At 41.7% G+C, this 18097-nt stretch overlaps 1 long non-coding RNA gene across 1 annotated transcript in view; it reads left to right on the forward strand.

The window, feature by feature from the left end:
- The first annotated feature begins 12140 nt into the window (after window positions 1-12140).
- The window catches only part of LOC144541791 (uncharacterized), a 49686-nt gene continuing 43729 nt past the window's right edge, over window positions 12141-18097 (forward strand). Inside the window, exon 1 of the long non-coding RNA XR_013506852.1 lies at window positions 12141-12506. This is a non-coding gene — a long non-coding RNA (uncharacterized LOC144541791). The remainder of the gene's footprint in view (window positions 12507-18097) is intronic.

The following is an 18097-nucleotide window of genomic DNA, read 5'->3' on the forward strand; positions in this document are numbered from 1 at the left end:
GTTTAGGTGGTTTAACAAATGCAGCCAGTTTTTTTTTTTTGCTTGTGTTTGTTTGTTTTTCATGGTTTTGAAGTGGTCAGTGACGTGTGGGTGTGTGTGTCTGCCTCCTGTGTGTGTTTATTTGTCTCCAGGTGGGAATAGGAGTCCCATTGTGATTGATGTGATGTTGGGAAACGGCTCCCAGAGACTTTCTTTTTTTTTTTCCCCGCACAAATTTCCTCACCAGCCAGCCAGCCAGCCAGCTACGGTTTAATGACCGCACGTTTGAATAAATGAGCTGTAAATAAGTCGGATTTTCTTCCCACGCTAAAAAAAAAAAAAAAAAGGCCCAGGCAGGCAGCATCATGTCTGCCCCCCCCCCCCCCCCCCCCCCCAAAACCCATTGTGCTACTGCCGCAGTGAAGTGAGAGAGGCGTGCAGCTGAGGCCGATAGATGGCAGGAGAAACAGCCGAGGGGCTTCATCTGAACACATCTGATAGGCCTACGAGCATCTTTTAAACCACTCCAGATTCAGCTGAGTCAGCTCTCTGCGTTCGTCAAAGGATTCATACGTTAGAAGTGTGCAAAAGGAAATAAAATAATAACAAATGGAGGCTGGTTCAGGCAAATATAAGAGGAGAGGGACCGTTCTAACTTCATGCTGCTGCTGGCAATTTGCAGCCACGGCATGAATAGAGAGCAGTGGAGGACTTTTCTTTCTCTGAACACATATTTAACATCTTTGTTCATGTGAGGTTTTTTTTGAACTGAATATCAATTAACAAGCACCTCTTTAGCCGGCTGAAGTTTGAGAATAGACGATGGGGAGGGAGGGAGGGATGGAGGGAGGGGAAGAGTAAAAGGGGATTTCAAATTGCTGCCCGTTCACTTAGCACTTAATGATGCTTTCTGAGAGTCCTGCCCTCGTCGGCACCGTGTTTTACGGTCAGATAAAAGTTGCGCAGGGAGAAAAATGCCGTCTGGGCTCGGTGCCAGCGGCTGGTGTTTCAGAGCCGCCGCTGCCTCGCACCGGGGCGTGATGAGAAACTTGGTGGGGGGGCCCAGGCCAGAGGGGTGGGGTGGGGTGGGGCGGGGCGGGGTGGGCGCTGGAGAGCCTCTCAAGGTGCCACTGCCATGGAGACGCAGCTGGGCCGAACAAGACTTCCACCGGTGAGGCGGTTTTCTGAGGCTGGAATCCGCTCCTTTTAGCCGACCGGTTAGGACCGCCGCTCGCCAGCGTCTTGCGGTAACGAGCGGTGTTGAGCATAAATCTTTTCTCATGGAGATCGGCTCTGTTGTGGCCGCGAGCAAGGTTGCCTAGGAAATAGGCAATATCTCACTGTAAGCTGCAGATTGTCTGTTTGCACTTTTCCCTCAGATCTTTTCCCCCTTTTTTTTGGAATTAGGTCCAACCTCGAAACTGGGCATGCTCTCTGCCGCTTGCCTTGATTTGGTTTTAATTCGTTTTCTCGCCTTGTTGACTCTCGTAAAGTCTGTCAGCACAGCCCAGGATTCTCAAAGGGGGGGGGGGTGTGATGGTGGTGGTGGTGGGGGTGGGGGGATGGGGGGGGGGGGGGGGGGGCGGGCAGTGAGGTGACCTGGTACCTACCATCCCTCCCACCACCCCCCTCCCTCTCTCTCTCTCTCTCTCTCTCCCTCTCTCTAATGGCAGACCCTGGGACTCCTGGAGCACTGGCTGAAAAGAGAAAAAAAGAAGTACAAAGTGCCACCAGTCTTCCTTCCAAACGCACGGCACAGGGTTCATGATCTGCATTCAATCAGCGCATGTGGAAAGGAGCCGGCATGTGTTTGCCCCGATAAGACTGCAACAGGATGGAGCAGTGACATCACAAGATGCTCACAGGGGGATTATGGGACTGTGCGAGCCGGCTACCTTGGTAATGGGGTCCATAACCTGTTGTGGCTGTTCACATTTACCAGCGATGAACAGATAGAGTTTTTGCTTTGTGTCATTACTATGTATATTACCATATGATGCCTGTCTAAATGCAGCGACTCCATAAGGACAAATGGCACACAGGCTACAGAGGAAGACACAGCCTTGGCATTGGCAATACCTTGAACACTTTGTGCAGCAGCTACATAGAGGACTATTGTAAAAATAACTCTGTAAATGGGGTGTTTGACTTTTGGTGAAGGTCCAGATGGGGACTCACTCACTCATGATATGCTGCTGTTAATGTCCACAGTAAGGCAGGCAGGGCTGGGTACTAATGGAATACTTGTAGCGTAAAAGAAAATAAGTATTCTGTTATGTGACCTAAAAAACAAATGTGAAAAAATGATTTAAAAAAGGAAAAATAAAGAAAAATGTCAGAAAGCGAGAAACTCAGAAGACCATTTAAATAGTGGCCTTTTATAAAAATATGGCACAGAAGTAAATTAGCATTTTTGCATGCAAAACCTGAAATAGATTTCCTGAACGTTGTCATTTTTCACTTTTTCTTACTTTTATACCTCAGATGTGGCAAAGCAATCTGAAAATAGCACAATACATTACTGAGGCGACTAGTAACTGCAACTGAATCCATTTTCTAAGTTACCTACCCGACCCTGAAGGCATGCTACGGTGAAGCAACTGGCACTCTACTGATAGCATGGGATAAAAGAGAGAGGGATGAGGAGAGAGGAGACGCAGGACACCCCCGACTCAGACAGACTTCAGGCTGCATGAAGCACTCCAGACTTGAAGCGTTCAATTTCCCATTTAGACAAAGTCAACCATCAGCAAAAAAAAAAAAAAAAAAAAAAAGCGTCTTGGCTTCCAGGACTGATGCATTTAATATAAGAAGAAGAAACGTTCATTTAAACACAGGGTCATAAATCATTACCTTAAGCCCTTTCAGTGCACGGCTTTCTTCTTCAATTCCCCCCCACCCCCCGTTCCCCCCCGTCCCCCCCTCCTCGCCTCGTGGCCCAGATCACTGAGCAACTCACTAAGAGCATTGTTTCTCTTGCCAGCTCACTTGGCATATCTCGTTTTATTTAGAACCCATGGGCCATTTGGCAGCGGGAGGGAATAAGGGGTGTTAAAGGTATTTATGAGGCTGTCCTCAAGAAACCTCTCTTTATATCAACGGTCTGACTAATGCATGTGACAGTGAACTTCATGCTGGAAACGGCCATGAAGAAGTTGTCTGCGTGACTGATGTGGGCCGCGACGGCTGCCAAGCCAACATGTATTAATTATGGTGGTTTTTAAACACAGCCACTTTCCTGTGAAAGACACAATGTTTGGTTGCTACCTGGTATTACAGTTCCCAACAAGTTTTTAATTAAATCAGAATCCATATTCTGAGATGGTATTTGATTAATATGTATCACCAGCAGGCAATGAGTTGAACTGGGGTACTGGAAGTCTGAAATGTGAGCAGGAGTCACAACTATAATTCAGTTTAAACTTCTTTTTGAGGAAAGCATAGAGAAAGAAAGGGTTAAAATAAAAAAGGGTTCCCTGCCTTTGTATTCTACTGCAGTTAGCTTAGTCAATGCTGAGTATTTGGTTATAAAAATAGATGATATAGCCATAAGCAGTGATTCTGAAATTCAATCCAATGTGGAAATGATCATTTCCAATTGTCAAAAGCTCAGTCCAGTCAGTGATGACATCATGACAACATAAAATAACTTGGAACTGAAATTGGGCTCTCACAATCACTTTGAAACGTGGCAGCTACAATATACAGGAGCTCTATTTGAAGCGTGCATACCAAATTTCACGCAAATCCATCAAAGGGAGAGGGCATCCCTGTGTAATGCCCACTGCAGGTCAGACCTGTCTGGATGGATGTCTGCATCACGCTTAGAAGTGCTGTGACTGACAAAACCTAATCCTAAACATTCCCACATCGACGTCTGTCCGCCAAGATATCACAGTGTTTGCAAAAAAAAAGAAAAATAACAGGATGCTCAATAGCTAAATATCAGTCTCATAAGCCAGGTGGCATTCAATGACCCCCCAAATGAACTATCTTTCCATTTACATTTCCATTGTCCAGTTGTTTGACAGCAGCAATGACAAAATATAGCAATAATGACTCAACCACTGTGGTATTTAGGCAATAAAACACATGCTAAATTATAACAGTCTTAGGTGAGATAAGATTATTTTGGCTTCAGCCCCCTGAATCGCTCATAATCATTTGTTAAGCACAGTGTTGTTTTTTTTATTTTATTTTTAAGATTTGGGGGTCATGAGGCAGTTCAACTGGGCATCCAGTTTGTTGGCTGCACTACTAAATGTGAATTCAGTTGAATGCTAGACAGAAAGTAATGTGTAGATTTGTCTCAACTAAAATTAAAACGATTAAGTAGCCTTTGCGAGCAAATGGCCAACTGGAACATAGCCTATTCATTTTTCTGAGCCACGATGACCAAGCTGAGCACTCTTTCCCCACCAGTCTCCCATAATTCAGTGCGCGAGTCACAGTATTCTGCTCCCTGGTCGTTACAGCTAGTGCTATCTAGCCGGAGCTCTTTCCTGCGAGGCTCTTTGTTTTCGTCCCCCCCGCCCCTCGGGCATGACCTTCAGACTGATGCTGACATGTTACAACATGACACAAAAGTTTACAGACACTTTCGACGCTAATTTATTGCCTCATTTCTTCGCGCACCTCAATGACAAGGCTTTTTGTAGCGTATTCACCTAGCCTGTTTACAGTCGCTTTACAGTTAACAGTTAACTTCCAGCTATGAAGTATGATGTAATTATCATGCAAGTACCTCGTGAATTATCAATCATTGTCAGTTACATGAGAAATTTGCGTCATTTGGCTGTATAGTGTTTTAGTCGGATATTATATCAACTTTAGCCAAGTTACAGGACTTTTACAATTAGTTTACAATAGGTCACAATAAGATGCAATCATCAGTAATCTATCAATGACTAATGTAAAACACAAATGTGCATCAGGTGTAAAGTGCAGCTAAACCTTGTAACAATGAGGTCACTGCCAATTGCGCACATTGTAATCGCTGTAGGGATGAAAGAACAGAAATGTTGCTCAGAAGACGCAAGCTGCCAGGAAAACTGCCGTCTCAGCCAACCATAAAACAACGCTTGGGATCATTCCTCTCCCTCATCTGGAGCTGACATCTCACCAAAACAACGGGCAGAAAACCACGGGGTGAGTCCAGTCAAGCAGCCGTTAGTAATTGTAGGCTACCTCATTTTCATCAGAGGCTTTAGATTCAGCCTCACGTCCTCCATTTCCCTGTCATTCCCTGTTGTAAAGTCAGCTACAGATTTCTACTACTGAAGAGAGGCAGGGGCTCCGTCTCTTCTGCTGATACATTTTGTTTGTGTAGAGAGCAATAAGCTCCATATCTCTGGAGTCTGGAGTATTGGCTTCTTTAATTTGTTGATGGACAGAATGGAGAAGTGGGTAGGCTGTAGTTTTCCAAAGTTTAGTCAATTTTACAACTTAAAGCCGCTGGAAAGTCACTTTTTATTCATTGTCTTTTATCTTCATAAATAAATCATTAAGTTATGTTCCTTCTACAGACCAAATTCATACACTGTGGATGTGGTAACTGCATTAGGTCTGTGTAGGTTGTTTTTCATCCATAGAAGACAAAGTGCAAAGAAATAAGCTCCCTTATGTCATATGCTTTTGGCCACTACAGAAAAGAGAGGATATGCCAGTAGAGGTTTCCCAAGTGGTTTGTGTGTTTCACCAGGGGTTCTCAATCATTTTCATGTCATGGACCACCAAATATACTCCCATTAGGCCACAGACCACCATTTGATAAGATTTTATCTCAGGGAAGATTTTTGTTGTTGTTGGTTTTGAATGGTATAAGTCTACACTGTATGTGAGGAAACAGGTGAGAGTCAGACCTGTAGCCTAATTACAATACTCATTCTAATAGCCTGCATTTGCCAATTGGGATGAAGTTAGTGAATTCAGTTGTAGTGACAATTATGAATTAGTAAGTTTAGCAGCAGTCACATTTTAAATGGTTTTTATAATGTGACAAGGTGTGAATAATGAAAAATGATGGCTAATTTAGCTGTCTGTCAGCATACCTGTAACCTGGGTGACCGCTGACCTGGCTAATGAGTTAGCTGCTGGCTAGCTTAATCAAGCTAGCTGTGTGTACATGTCCTTGCCTTACCTGCAAACCATTTTTGCTTTAGGTTTTCCTTTCGTATTTCTTCTCTGTATATCCAAGTGTTTGTTTGTGTGCAGAGAAAGCAAGAGAAGGAGATGGATAAGTAGCCTGTATTGTATATCTGCTATGTCTTAATTGAGAAGTCATATAGCCGGGGCAAACCTCAGTCTGTTACATCCAGCACTCCATCAACTGAGCAGCTTTGGCAAGGTGTGGTACTGACCATATGTTAGCCCTAAGCCTTATATGAGTCCACATTTGTTGTTGTAGTCTTTATCATTATAATGGAAGGCAAAGATCATGCAACATGTTTTAGATATGTCCAAAAGAAATCACATTCAGGGACCAATGACCACTCAGGAGCAATGTTTGTTCTAAGCTGTGATAGTGACCTACATCTTTGGTCCACTTGTCCCCAAATATTGAGTCAGTATAAACAGGATTTGGAATTTTTACAGCCATATATTAGATGTAGGGATTTTTCCATAGCTTAGCTTAATGAATTGATGCTCCTGCATCACACACACACACACACACACACACACACACACACACACACACACACACACACTCTCACTCTCTTACTGTGAGTCCTTGCATGTAATATCACACAGACCAAAACTTCTAAACCTCGCTGATAATTATATATAATACACTCACTTATTTATGTGTGTGTGTGTGTGTGTGTGTGTAAGAGAGAGACAGAGAGAGAGAGAGAAACAAGACTCCCGAACTACTCAGCATCTCCATCAGTGTCTGTACACCGCTCTATTTATGAGCCTAACTTTGCCGTGCATGTAATATCCAAAAAGTGTCATTTTTCCCATGTAGAGGAGAAAGGCCGTCAAAGGTTTACAGATCTGTAGCCTGCTGTGAAATTTAACCTGGAGACAGGTGCTGCCACACATTAAGAATCAGAGAAACAAATCCTGAGAGATGTAAAGGTATATGTTTTCCTGTGACTTGCTGAGTGCGGCATAGCTACAATATGCCCATGTTTGCACAGGAAATATGATGTGTGTTCCACTTGTCTGAGAAATAGGCTCATAGTTTAGTTATGAGTTAGTTTATTAGTGAGTTGTCACAAAAAGCAAGAGCACATGTTATATTTCCTACACATTCATAGCCTGCTAATGCCAGATCTCATGTTTAAATTAATTATTTCCAAAACACCTAAAAGTGCATAAAAGAGCTATTTATTGTTGCTTTTTATTTTAATGTTGAAATGCATACATTAGAGAATGAGAGTAGAAAATACACAGCTCCTCAGTTAATTTCAGTGTTCATAATCTGGCTCTAGGTATGTCTATTCATTACCTGTGGAGGGCAGCAGTAGGCTGGAGATGCATCTAGACTGCCTGAAATCTTTCAAGAAGAATAAGATTAAGAAGGAGAACAACAACACACCGCCCCTTTTCTGAAGAACAATGTTGAGGGCCTAAATTTTTAGTCCAATGCTAGGCCGAAAACCTGGATGCACGTCTACCTCAGGCTCAGCCCCTGCTGACGTTCTAGGCTCAGACCCGGCCCTTTTAAAGTCATATCCACCAATTTTCCAATTGCTGAGTTGAAATTGCTAAACTGATTACACAGAACAGGCTGAGATTTAACAGCAGGCTATAAACAAACATCTTGATGGAATTGCAGTTCAAAAGTAGCGACAACACACTAAACAAATCATGAGGGCCAATGCTTAGTAAGATGCAATAAGAGCCTGAGAAGAAATATAGGCTACTTTAAAGGAGAATGCAAAAGAAAATATTTTCCCAATACATCTTAGTTTGAGTATGGAATCCTAGAATCATCACACTGCATTGTTTGAGATGGATATACAGAACATTTTATGGGGCCATTTTCCCCATGCCATAATTAAGCAGTTATTTGATTTTTTAAAATCTATTTTTGTGACATAAAAGCTACGTAAAGAGATAAGTAAAGTAAATTCTTGGGCAAGTTTGGATATTGAATTGAGTTTAGTTGATGATTCAAATGTCAATATAATTCAGTGCTGATCATTATTTGTCAAACCAGTTTTGTGTCTGGTCACATGTTAATGTGTTTTCTTTATGATTAGTCAGGAACTAAATAATGCAGCTAATGACTTGACTAGTCAGCCAAACCATGTGTGTGCTGGGAGCTAGTGCCTTTAACAAGGGAAGCTATTGCCTTTATATTGCCAATCAAAAAGAATTTGCTCTTTTACACAACAAATATATTTCTGCATAAGTTTGCATTTTAAAGCCTTTGAGCACACAAACTGTGGGCAGCTTTGTCCCCATTTAATATAGGTGCTAGAATATGACCATTCATTTAATGTCCACAATCCACGGCTTTCATTGTGATTTACGGGTAATTAAAACTGGCTGTCATCAGAATAACGATGAAAAAGCACACACTCGTGTTCGTGAATGAAATGACGCACAGGTAGCATCTAAAGTCAGAACAAAATGGGACCCAAGATGGAACCCTGAGGCATTCCACATTTTACTTGTGCCAACAGTAAAACATAGCTCTCTGAACTGATTAAAAAAATACAAAACAAAACAGTCTGTTAGAAAGATACAATCCAAATCAGTTTAGCTGCGGAGAAAGTCTCAAGTGAGAGGAGTAGTCTCTCTAGATCTGTGATTAGAAATAGTCAAATACTTTATTGGTCAACAATCCATTAGCTACTAATAAACAACTGTCTCTTAGATTTAATAAGAATGGAAGTTTGGAAATAGGTCAATAATTACTAAGTATAGAGGTCCATGCCTTGCTTTTTAAAACAGGGTTGGACAAGTGCCTATTTAAAGTAAGGATGAATTAGGGCTCTAGCCAGAGGACACAAGTTCAGTACTCCTCTAATATTTGTCTGTGTTAATCATAAAACATATTTGCGGATATTTCCCTCAGGTTAAGAATTCCGGTGAAGAATAGCAAGGACTTTTGACAATTTGTGATGGTGCTCAACATTATAGCTTTCCGTAACACAACCTGATCAAGAGCTGTCAGTGATTGATTGCTCTCAGAGATCAAATTACAGAGGCATTTCGTTCTTGCATCCTTCATAGCGGTATTTACATGATATTAAGTTCCTTTATATGCAAATAAGATACATGCAGTTTTGAAGGTCTTCAGGTTTGTTTCTGTTTTTCCCCACATTTAAACTGTTGGATGAATCTAAAAACTTTACAAACCTGACAAATACACAGAAAACAATGACTGCTGTCATTTAACTTTAAATTTAACTTTTGCGGTCCCATTTTTCTATGTTTATCAGCTGTTATGAACTCAGATAACTACCCAGTGTGCAATATTCTGTAACATTACAAAGATAAGAGACTGGCGATAAGAGCTAGCTAGCTTGATCATCGTGACGGAACAGGTCACCCCAGTCAGCAGATGGTAATGAGATATAATAGAGGATATTCACTGCCATGGCCTTAAAAATCAATGTCTGCTAAATTTTAAACAGTTCAGCTATGTTTAAATAAAGCACAAACAAACTCATCAGTAAGGGTATTCGTGACACATTTAACAGTGATTAACAATTTGCTGACTAACATCAGAGGTCTTTTTTCAGCTAGAGGGAGTCACTGGTGCCCAAGGAGGAGCAAAAATGCATCAAAATTTTGTATCAAATTACAAAAAACTAGTGGCAAGACATGCATTTAATTAAAATTCATGTATTTTTGTATTTTTAAAATACTGAAAATACTTCTTTGAAACAGCTATTTCCTAACTTCCATGAATAATACAAAATCTTACCGAGTGCCTTATGCAAATTTCAGCAAAAATGAAAATGTATGTAACCCAGATGTTATGTAAATACCTTTTATCGTCCTGTTGGGCTAGATGTCTCCATTTATATGGGATATATAATCTCATTATATCTTATTTTATGATATAAGGACATCTGGGTCCTGCAAGTGGATGTATAATAGAGGGTAGATTATATCCCTTGAACAGGATATCCTGTTAGAGCTACCCTTCTGGTTTGAGTCTGAGTGAAGCGAAAACATAGATGTTCAACTGCTCTGAGCATGAGCCTTATGATCTAGTTTTATTGGTTTGATCAGTTGCTTGATTTTTATTATTTTAGTAAGTTATCAGTAGTCTCAGCTTCTTACTATCATAGCATTGAGCTGGTTTTTTTTTGTCTTAATGTTATTTGTTCCTATTATATAACTCTTTGAAATGCAAAAATACTGTCATTGCAAATAATCATATAAATGCAATTAAATGTGCATTTCAAATAAATGTATTGGAAATACCGCCCATCTGCGTTGCTGCATGAATTTAATGTTTTTATCTTAATAATACTGTATACTAAAAGAAGACAACACTCATTCGCATACACATTAGTAAATATATGTCTTACTTTTGCCAAATGGTGTGTACTGCCATTTGTGTGTGTGTGTGTGTGTGTGTGTGTGGGTGCGTGCGTTTGTGTGTGTGTGTGTGTGTGTGAGAGAGAGAGAGAGAGAGGACAGGAGAGACCCGTATTAGCAGGGACACTTGAATGAATTTGAAGAATAGGTTCTTACATGCAGAACAGCCACAATACTGGGCCCTGACTGGCAGACAGTACCAGCTTCCCTGATTCAAATGACGCAAACCTGCCTGATTGGAAGGATTTAAGCACTTGTTTAGGGAGGGCTTCCAAACAAAACCAAGTCCAGTTGTGAGGTTTAAACCGCAGCTAGTCTGAAATCTCCTGAAAAAACGTGCATGGATAAGTCGATAACTTTAAATCGAAACAAAATCAGTCTGACAGTGTCTTTGAATTGCTAAAATAAAACCCCATTAAAATTCCCTTTTGCATACCAACTGGCATACAGTGTTTGAATATGTTGTTGAATATGTCAATTGCCATAAGCTGCAAGTGACAGCAATTTCCCTCCTATCTTCAACAGTCATTTTACTCTCATGATGTTTCTGTTGTTCTGGGGCAGCATTCCCACAGGTTATTCATTGCAGAGACTCAAGAGGCATGAAATGTAGCTGTAAACAAAGATAGTAGCTGTAAACATCAACAAGTCAACACATGGAAGGCATGTTGTACTATAACTCGCTTCCACAGTCAATTAACACATTATAACTCTCCAATAATGTGACTAATGCTACAATCTGCCAGAACCTCAAACCTCAAAATTATTCACTCACATACCTGATTTTCTAAACTATTTTTATTTGAAAAACATAAAAAAACACAAACATAATACTGTTATCCTGAGACATACAACACTTGGAAAAAAAAATCAAGCGAATAATATGGGTCCTTCAACGTAACGTTCTTTCCCAACTAAAACAGCTTAATAAAATGACTCTCATAGGGTAAAGGCAGTCATTGTGCGCATGTAACAATAGTCAATATCACATTGATTGTAACTTAGTGCTGTGGTGTGGATGTGAGACAGTATTATCTTTGTCAAGTGGCAGTCCGGGTACGGATATGTGATCTCATGAGGCAAAGCTGGCCCCACAAATTTAAGCATACACAGACACACTAAAGCTCCCCAGCCCTCCTACACACACACACACACACACACACACACACACACACACACACACACAGTGTCTGACCCGAGGGTCAAGGTGCACTGACTCTGAGGGTTGTCTAACTGGGCCTCTTGAAACTCTTGCCTTGCATTCCAGCGCCCTGAGGAGGGGGTTGTTGCAGCCAGGCGTATTACCAGAGAGAGAGAGAGACAGAGGGAAAGAGTGATAGAGAGAGAGAGAGAGAGAGAGAGAGAAGTGGGGGTAGAAGGAAGCTGGTAGGGATTATGCACTGTTTCCTTGCCTTCCTAGAAGCTCTTGCTAGTTCCCTCCCACTCAGCCAGCTGAGGAGTTCCACGACAAAGTAAAGGAAACGCTGAAAACTTGAACCTGCTATTCTCCAGCTGCCCCGGCCTTCTAACTAGCCCACTTGTTTTCTCTCTCGGCCTTTCTCTGTCTATATTTCTATCCCTCCCTCTCTCTCTCTCTCTCTCTCTCTTTCTCCCTCCCTCTCACTCTCCCTCTCCCTCTCTCTCTTTCTCTCTCTCTTTCTCTGGGCTGTGTGTAAGAGGATCACTTTGTTTCCGTTGGCTTTTTCCGCGGTGCTGCAGACACACATGGAGGAGAGGATTGGATTTGAGGAGATACTGACGGGGGTGCACAGCTGCAACAGTCCCCTCCACCTCCCCATCTCCACACCAGGACTATCGCCTCTCTCTCTCTCTCTCTCTCTCTCTCTCTCTCTCTCTCTCTCTCTGCCTCTCTGTCTCTCTCTCACTCTCTCTATCTGTCTTTCTGCCTCTCTGAGGGGTGGGGGGCGCCATATGGGAGCTCAGAAAAATGGAAGTGGATCGGAGATAGAAGAGAGAGGAATCTTTCATTCTTGGGCTCGGATGTCGGGATCTATGTGGTGAGTGCTTGTCTCTCTCTCTCTTTTTTTCCATTTGAGCACTTTTTGGAAGTTATATACACACAGGAATCTCCGTATGCCTGAATTCTCAGCAATGTGTTTGATTATTCTTTTGTTCACTTGTCGTTGCTTTTGATCCACATGTTGCAAACAATTATTTTGTAAATTATTTTGCCGTACTTCCAGTTCTGTTTTTGACCAGAAAGTCAAGCCTAATTTTTATTTTTTTTGGGTGAGGATTTCTTTAAGTATATTCAAGTTCAGGCTTGATCGTAACAATTAATTGGTGTGCTACGGTGACAAGGGGGCTTTGTGCTTTTGAATCTGTACCAAGTTTGAGGGTCAAGGTAGAAAGAGAAGGGAGGTGGGGTGGGGGTGGGGGACTGGGGGAAGGGAATCTGGAGGGGTGAAAGAGAATAGCACTTAGCCCAGACATAAGCACAGCACAGAGGCTCTGTAAACTTTTTAGTATGACATGGTCATTGTGAAACATGTGCCTGCCGCAAAACTTGGAAACAATCACGTTTCAACTGACTCATTGTGGAGGCTGCTTATTTAGCTAATTGAAATTGATCAGCTGCACAGTGAGGTTTCACTATTTAGTGAGCTTGGAATTATAAGGTTCTATCTGGGTGGAGTGCAGTTCTGAGATATTGAGCATCAAAGTTTTGACATCAAATTACCATCACCATCTGGCAAAACTGTTATGTACTTTCTATCTTTAAATATTTAACCCAAAAAAGGTAAAGAAAAAATAATAATAATAACACCACAAAAAATAACATTCAAAAATCATGAATATGTGGATACTTAAATTTTGATAGGAAAGAAAAAGTCAGAACCATATAATCCCAAGATCACGATCACAATCTAGATTTTGTCAGCCCAGAACGTTATGCTCCATGAATCCTGACTGAACAAAAAGGCTTGCTGAAAGGACGCTTGTTTGCAGATTATTAGCAGTTGGTTCATCTCTGTAGCATGTCTTAACTGGTCATGGTAGATTGTTGCTGCTAGCGCAGCTACTGTATTACTGCATAGTCACTGAATTTATTTATTATGTGATAAATGTAAGGAATAACTGTTGAACAATAAAGTTGCATATAGATGATACAGCTGCATTCTGACATTTGTTTCCATTTGTTTATGGTAGGTTTTACAAGCAAAATGCCCTCTGAATTGTATCACAACAGATAAGTGGTAATGTAAAATGATTCATCTTAAAGAAATACCGTACAGTTGTATTTACTTTAAATAAATCATAATTTTCTGAGGGACAAAACTTCTTTACTTGGCAATCCTTAATATCATTAACTCTAAGAAAACACGAGGAGTCTTTTCAGCCTGTTAACAAACTAACATAGAACTTTAGTATGAAAACCCAGTGAAAGAGGTCAGCTAAGTAAGTGAGTGAACTTTCAGGAACCTATTGGAGTTCAGAGCTTTGATTTATGTATCTCACTTCGATGGTTCATTGGCAGTTTGGGGTTTTGACCTCACTCCCTTCTCTCTTTGAGGTCTCTCTCTCCCTGTCTGACTCATTCTATACCTCCCTCGCTCCCTCCATTCATTAGGCAGCCGAGTAACATGGAAATTAAGTATTTCGACCGGCATTAATTCTGTGGTTTCTCCTTTGAAAGTTGGTGTTAAAACAAAATGGGCAATTTTAAGGAAAGACAAAATTGCAGAGTTGAGCCAGAATGAATTTATTTTGGGCCCTGCTCTCAGTGCGGCATAATGCAGGTATAACTTATAGTATATGAGGAGGGACTTTGGTGGGTCTTGATCGCCACCACTGCTCTTTTATAAATACACACAAACTGTGTCTGCTGCAGAATCTAGTTCTCTATTTCGGGCATGTAGGTCACAATCTAATGAAGTAGCAGAACTGCACACCTTTTTAATGAGGACTCATGAAGTTACTGTCAAAAAGTTATATTTTTGGTAGAAGTGGCTGCTGCTTCAAGCATGCAGCATTACTGCAGCTGGAAATTTAACTTGCCTGTTCAATACTGGCAAGTAGATTTTATAATGAGCAATATGAATTTGAAGATTGCTTGCTCAACAGGTAAGCCCTAGTGTCAAAACTTTATTCATAGGTCTTTATTCATAAGTCAACTCTCACAACATTATGAAGATCCAAACTCAACTTATGAACACGTTTGTTTTGTCTGGCACCCTTAATGTTGTCTGTGTATTATTCATGGAAAAGTAATTGGTAACAGTGCACTGCTTTGCCTCTCATCTCATTTCGTAGGCCCTTAGAGCCACCAGAGTTTGCTATTGTGCATATTCTTTATTTACTTCTGTAGAGTCTGATCCATTACCACTGGTTTTGATGCCATTCATCTCGACTTTCTCCCTGCACCTACAATTTACGCAGCATGTTCAGAATGCAATTATCCCTCGTGCTACTCTGCAGTTCTACAAATCATACCGCACTATTGTTAGAAGGGGATGTCCTCTGTCAGCCTGAATAAGAACAAGCATATTTTAAGTGAGTAAATAAATGACTCAGTCCAACATCCCATGAAAGAGATTATTTGAATCTGGGCTAGGAGGTACTTTATATTTTTATTGATAGTGCATATGATCTGCAGTTTGTCTGTAGATGTTCTGAGTTGTTTGTTGTCTTCTATGCCAGGTGAATATATGTCATCTGTTGACCTGCCTTACCCCCATAACCGATTTTAGCATATCCCTCATGCCTCCCCTGGTTATAAATTAGCCTGGTTGTTGTTTGCAAGCAGTGAAAGGAAAAGCTCACTTAGTACCAGTGATTTATTAGTTGCTAGCCTGCCGCGGCTATGTGACTGACAGAGGTGCCATTCAGGATGAAAACAGAAACTCAGAAAGCCAGCGGGAACTGAGGATCAGCTTCAGGAAATAGGAGGAGGCTGCTCTCCATGCCACTCACAGAAGAGAGAAGTTGCGTGCTTTACATTGTGTTGTGTTTTTCAACGTGCTATTAGCTTTTTTTAGAGTTCCCCACTTAAGTAGGGTGAGGCACAGAAGCAGGACTACTCTAGGACCCCACCTCCCCATGAGGAGGACAACAGGGACAACCCTGATGGCCTCTTCTGTTTTGTTCACAACACCCTCTGTAGTAGCCATGAGCATTCAGGCAGTGCCAGCAGCTCTGGAAAACCCCAGTCTTTGACTTTTGAACAAGACTTTTAATCTAATGTTGAGGAACAAATGACATGACAACCTTGCCTCCAAGGTGTAGCAAAGATATTTAGGGTCCAGATCCTTACCACAGCTGGAGAGCTCTGGGAAGGCATCTCTTCGGTGATTGTGAAGATGATGTAGGGTGCACCCAATAACACATTTCAGTTCCTTGCTAACTGTAGACAAAGATAAGTTAAGAGATAGAGGGGACGTGCCTCCAGTTGAGTGGGACATGGCTTCTTTGACCAATCTGGGCACAGCATGTGTGGCTGTTAATCCACACTCTCCCAGGAAGGAATATGATGAGACTGGTCATGAGGTAAGCTGCTCCAACAATGCAGCTGTTCATGCAGCCTTAGGAGCCTCTAACCCAGAAAACCAAGATAACAGGGGCCTGATTGACTCCATCTTGCCCCAGCTCCCTTGTCCCTTGTGAATACAGAGACAGATATGACTGGCACAGGCATCACCCCCTTGGAAGGACCTCATCAATCTGCTGGTCGGGGCGGGATGGTCGCTCCATCCTGACTCTGAGAATGTCTTGGACAAAGCTGAGCGTTCTCAACGCAATGATCCATGTGGTGATTCTGCAGTTACCTTTGGAGAGCTTGGTTAGTAAAGGTCCTTCATTTGGCCTGAGCCATTACCCATCTCTGCAGATCTCTAGGAGGATGGATCAGCCTGCTGCTGAAAACATCTAACAGGAATTATGCCTTATAGTATACCAGAACACCTTCCACACACTCTAATAATACCCATAAGTTGAAACTTTTCTGGATGTTAGGACAGACAGGTTGACCCGGTCACCTCCTCTGTCACTCTTGTCCTTGACTTCACTGTCTAGTCCCAGTTTGGATGGCAAACACTATTAAAATGTAAGTCCATCTTTGTCTTTCATGAAGCAGTAGATGCTGTGAAGCTGCGCCTGTTAGTGTTACAGTTTATCAAACCGATGTGCCGTTTCAGTCTGGGCTGCGTCTGAAGCACTCCTTGACAACTGCTTCATATAACCCTGTAGATCACTTTGATCTAAGATCACATCATCACGTTTCATAAGAGGGTTTTCCTCTTCGCAGGCTGTTCTGTTCCAAGCACATGAGCGAGCTGCATACCTTCCCTGTGGTTATTGAATTAAGTGGAAAACTGATGACATGGTTGTGTTGCTTTGTCCAAAGGCCTTGTTTTTGCCTAAGATACTGAATCCTCAGACTGTGACAACTAGTGAGACTGAGAAGAGGATCTGCTCACCTAGTTCCCAGTCAGAGCACAACAGTCTTCCTGCACACAGTCTCTGAGATGCGCTCATACTTTTTGTATGCTATTTTGATAAGAAACTTAGGTTTCCGTGATCCATGAGTCCTTCCAATTGACTTGTTGACACTTTCACAGGCCTATGTGGTCGAGGCCTTCCAGCCCCGAGTGGTATTGTGGTCCCTTCACCAGCAGGGCGACTTCTTTCTGGAATGAGTGAACCCTGAGTGGAGATATGTTCAGCCTCCGTATGATCCATATCATCCAGCCTCTTCACTAAGTTTTACAGAGTTGATGAGGCGTCTCGAGCTCCACTGAGCTCTTGCGTCTTGCATTCAGTTGTCAAGTGAGATTCTGAAGGGATGGGAAGGGAGGGATTTTTTTTCCTCATTACAGTGGGAGCGACAATACTCATCCAAGGCCATAGTGATTGTTTGAGTGAGATCAAAATGAATCTTAAGTTATGCATCTTTGAGACCCAAGGGTGACGAATACCATTTCTCGTCACTGTGAATGTTCTGAGGCGTTCCAGTCAAGACATGGAAACAAACTTGAACTTCATTCTTGTAGTGAAGGAAAATCCTGTCTTCATGGATCATGAGCATGACTTATTTTGTGGTATGGTCTCAAGGATAGATGGATGCAAGGCGTCATTCAAGGCTAAAACCATAATGACAATAGACTCATGGTCATATGAATAACTTACATTTTTCATGGGATTATTAATGATTAGAGTGGGTGTCATGGTTCATGGAACAAAATAAGACTGATATTTAGTTTCATTGTTTTCTGCAAAGAACTAATACCCTTCATTAAACTTTTAGTTAAAACCTGTTATTACCATAAAAATATAGGCAAACTAGAACAACATGTTGGTGTTTTAACTAGAAAAAGATATTGCTTACACACAGCTAGCCTGCAGAGTGCACGTGTACACACACACACACACACACACACACACACACACACACACACACACACACACACACTCAGCATTGAATTCTACCACAAATGGCCCCCATTGGGTTGATTATAAAGGGGGTGATGTCATGTCTGTGATGGAGACTGTGTCCCTTTACCAGTGATCCATTTCTTATCCAGCTGTCCTTACTGACACAAAGGAAAGAAAGAAAGAAAGAAAGAAAGAAAGAAAGAAAGAAAGAAAGAAA

The sequence above is a fragment of the Centroberyx gerrardi genome, chromosome 11 (genome assembly GCF_048128805.1).
Source record: "Centroberyx gerrardi isolate f3 chromosome 11, fCenGer3.hap1.cur.20231027, whole genome shotgun sequence".
In the NCBI taxonomy this organism is placed as follows: Eukaryota; Metazoa; Chordata; class Actinopteri; order Beryciformes; family Berycidae; genus Centroberyx; species Centroberyx gerrardi.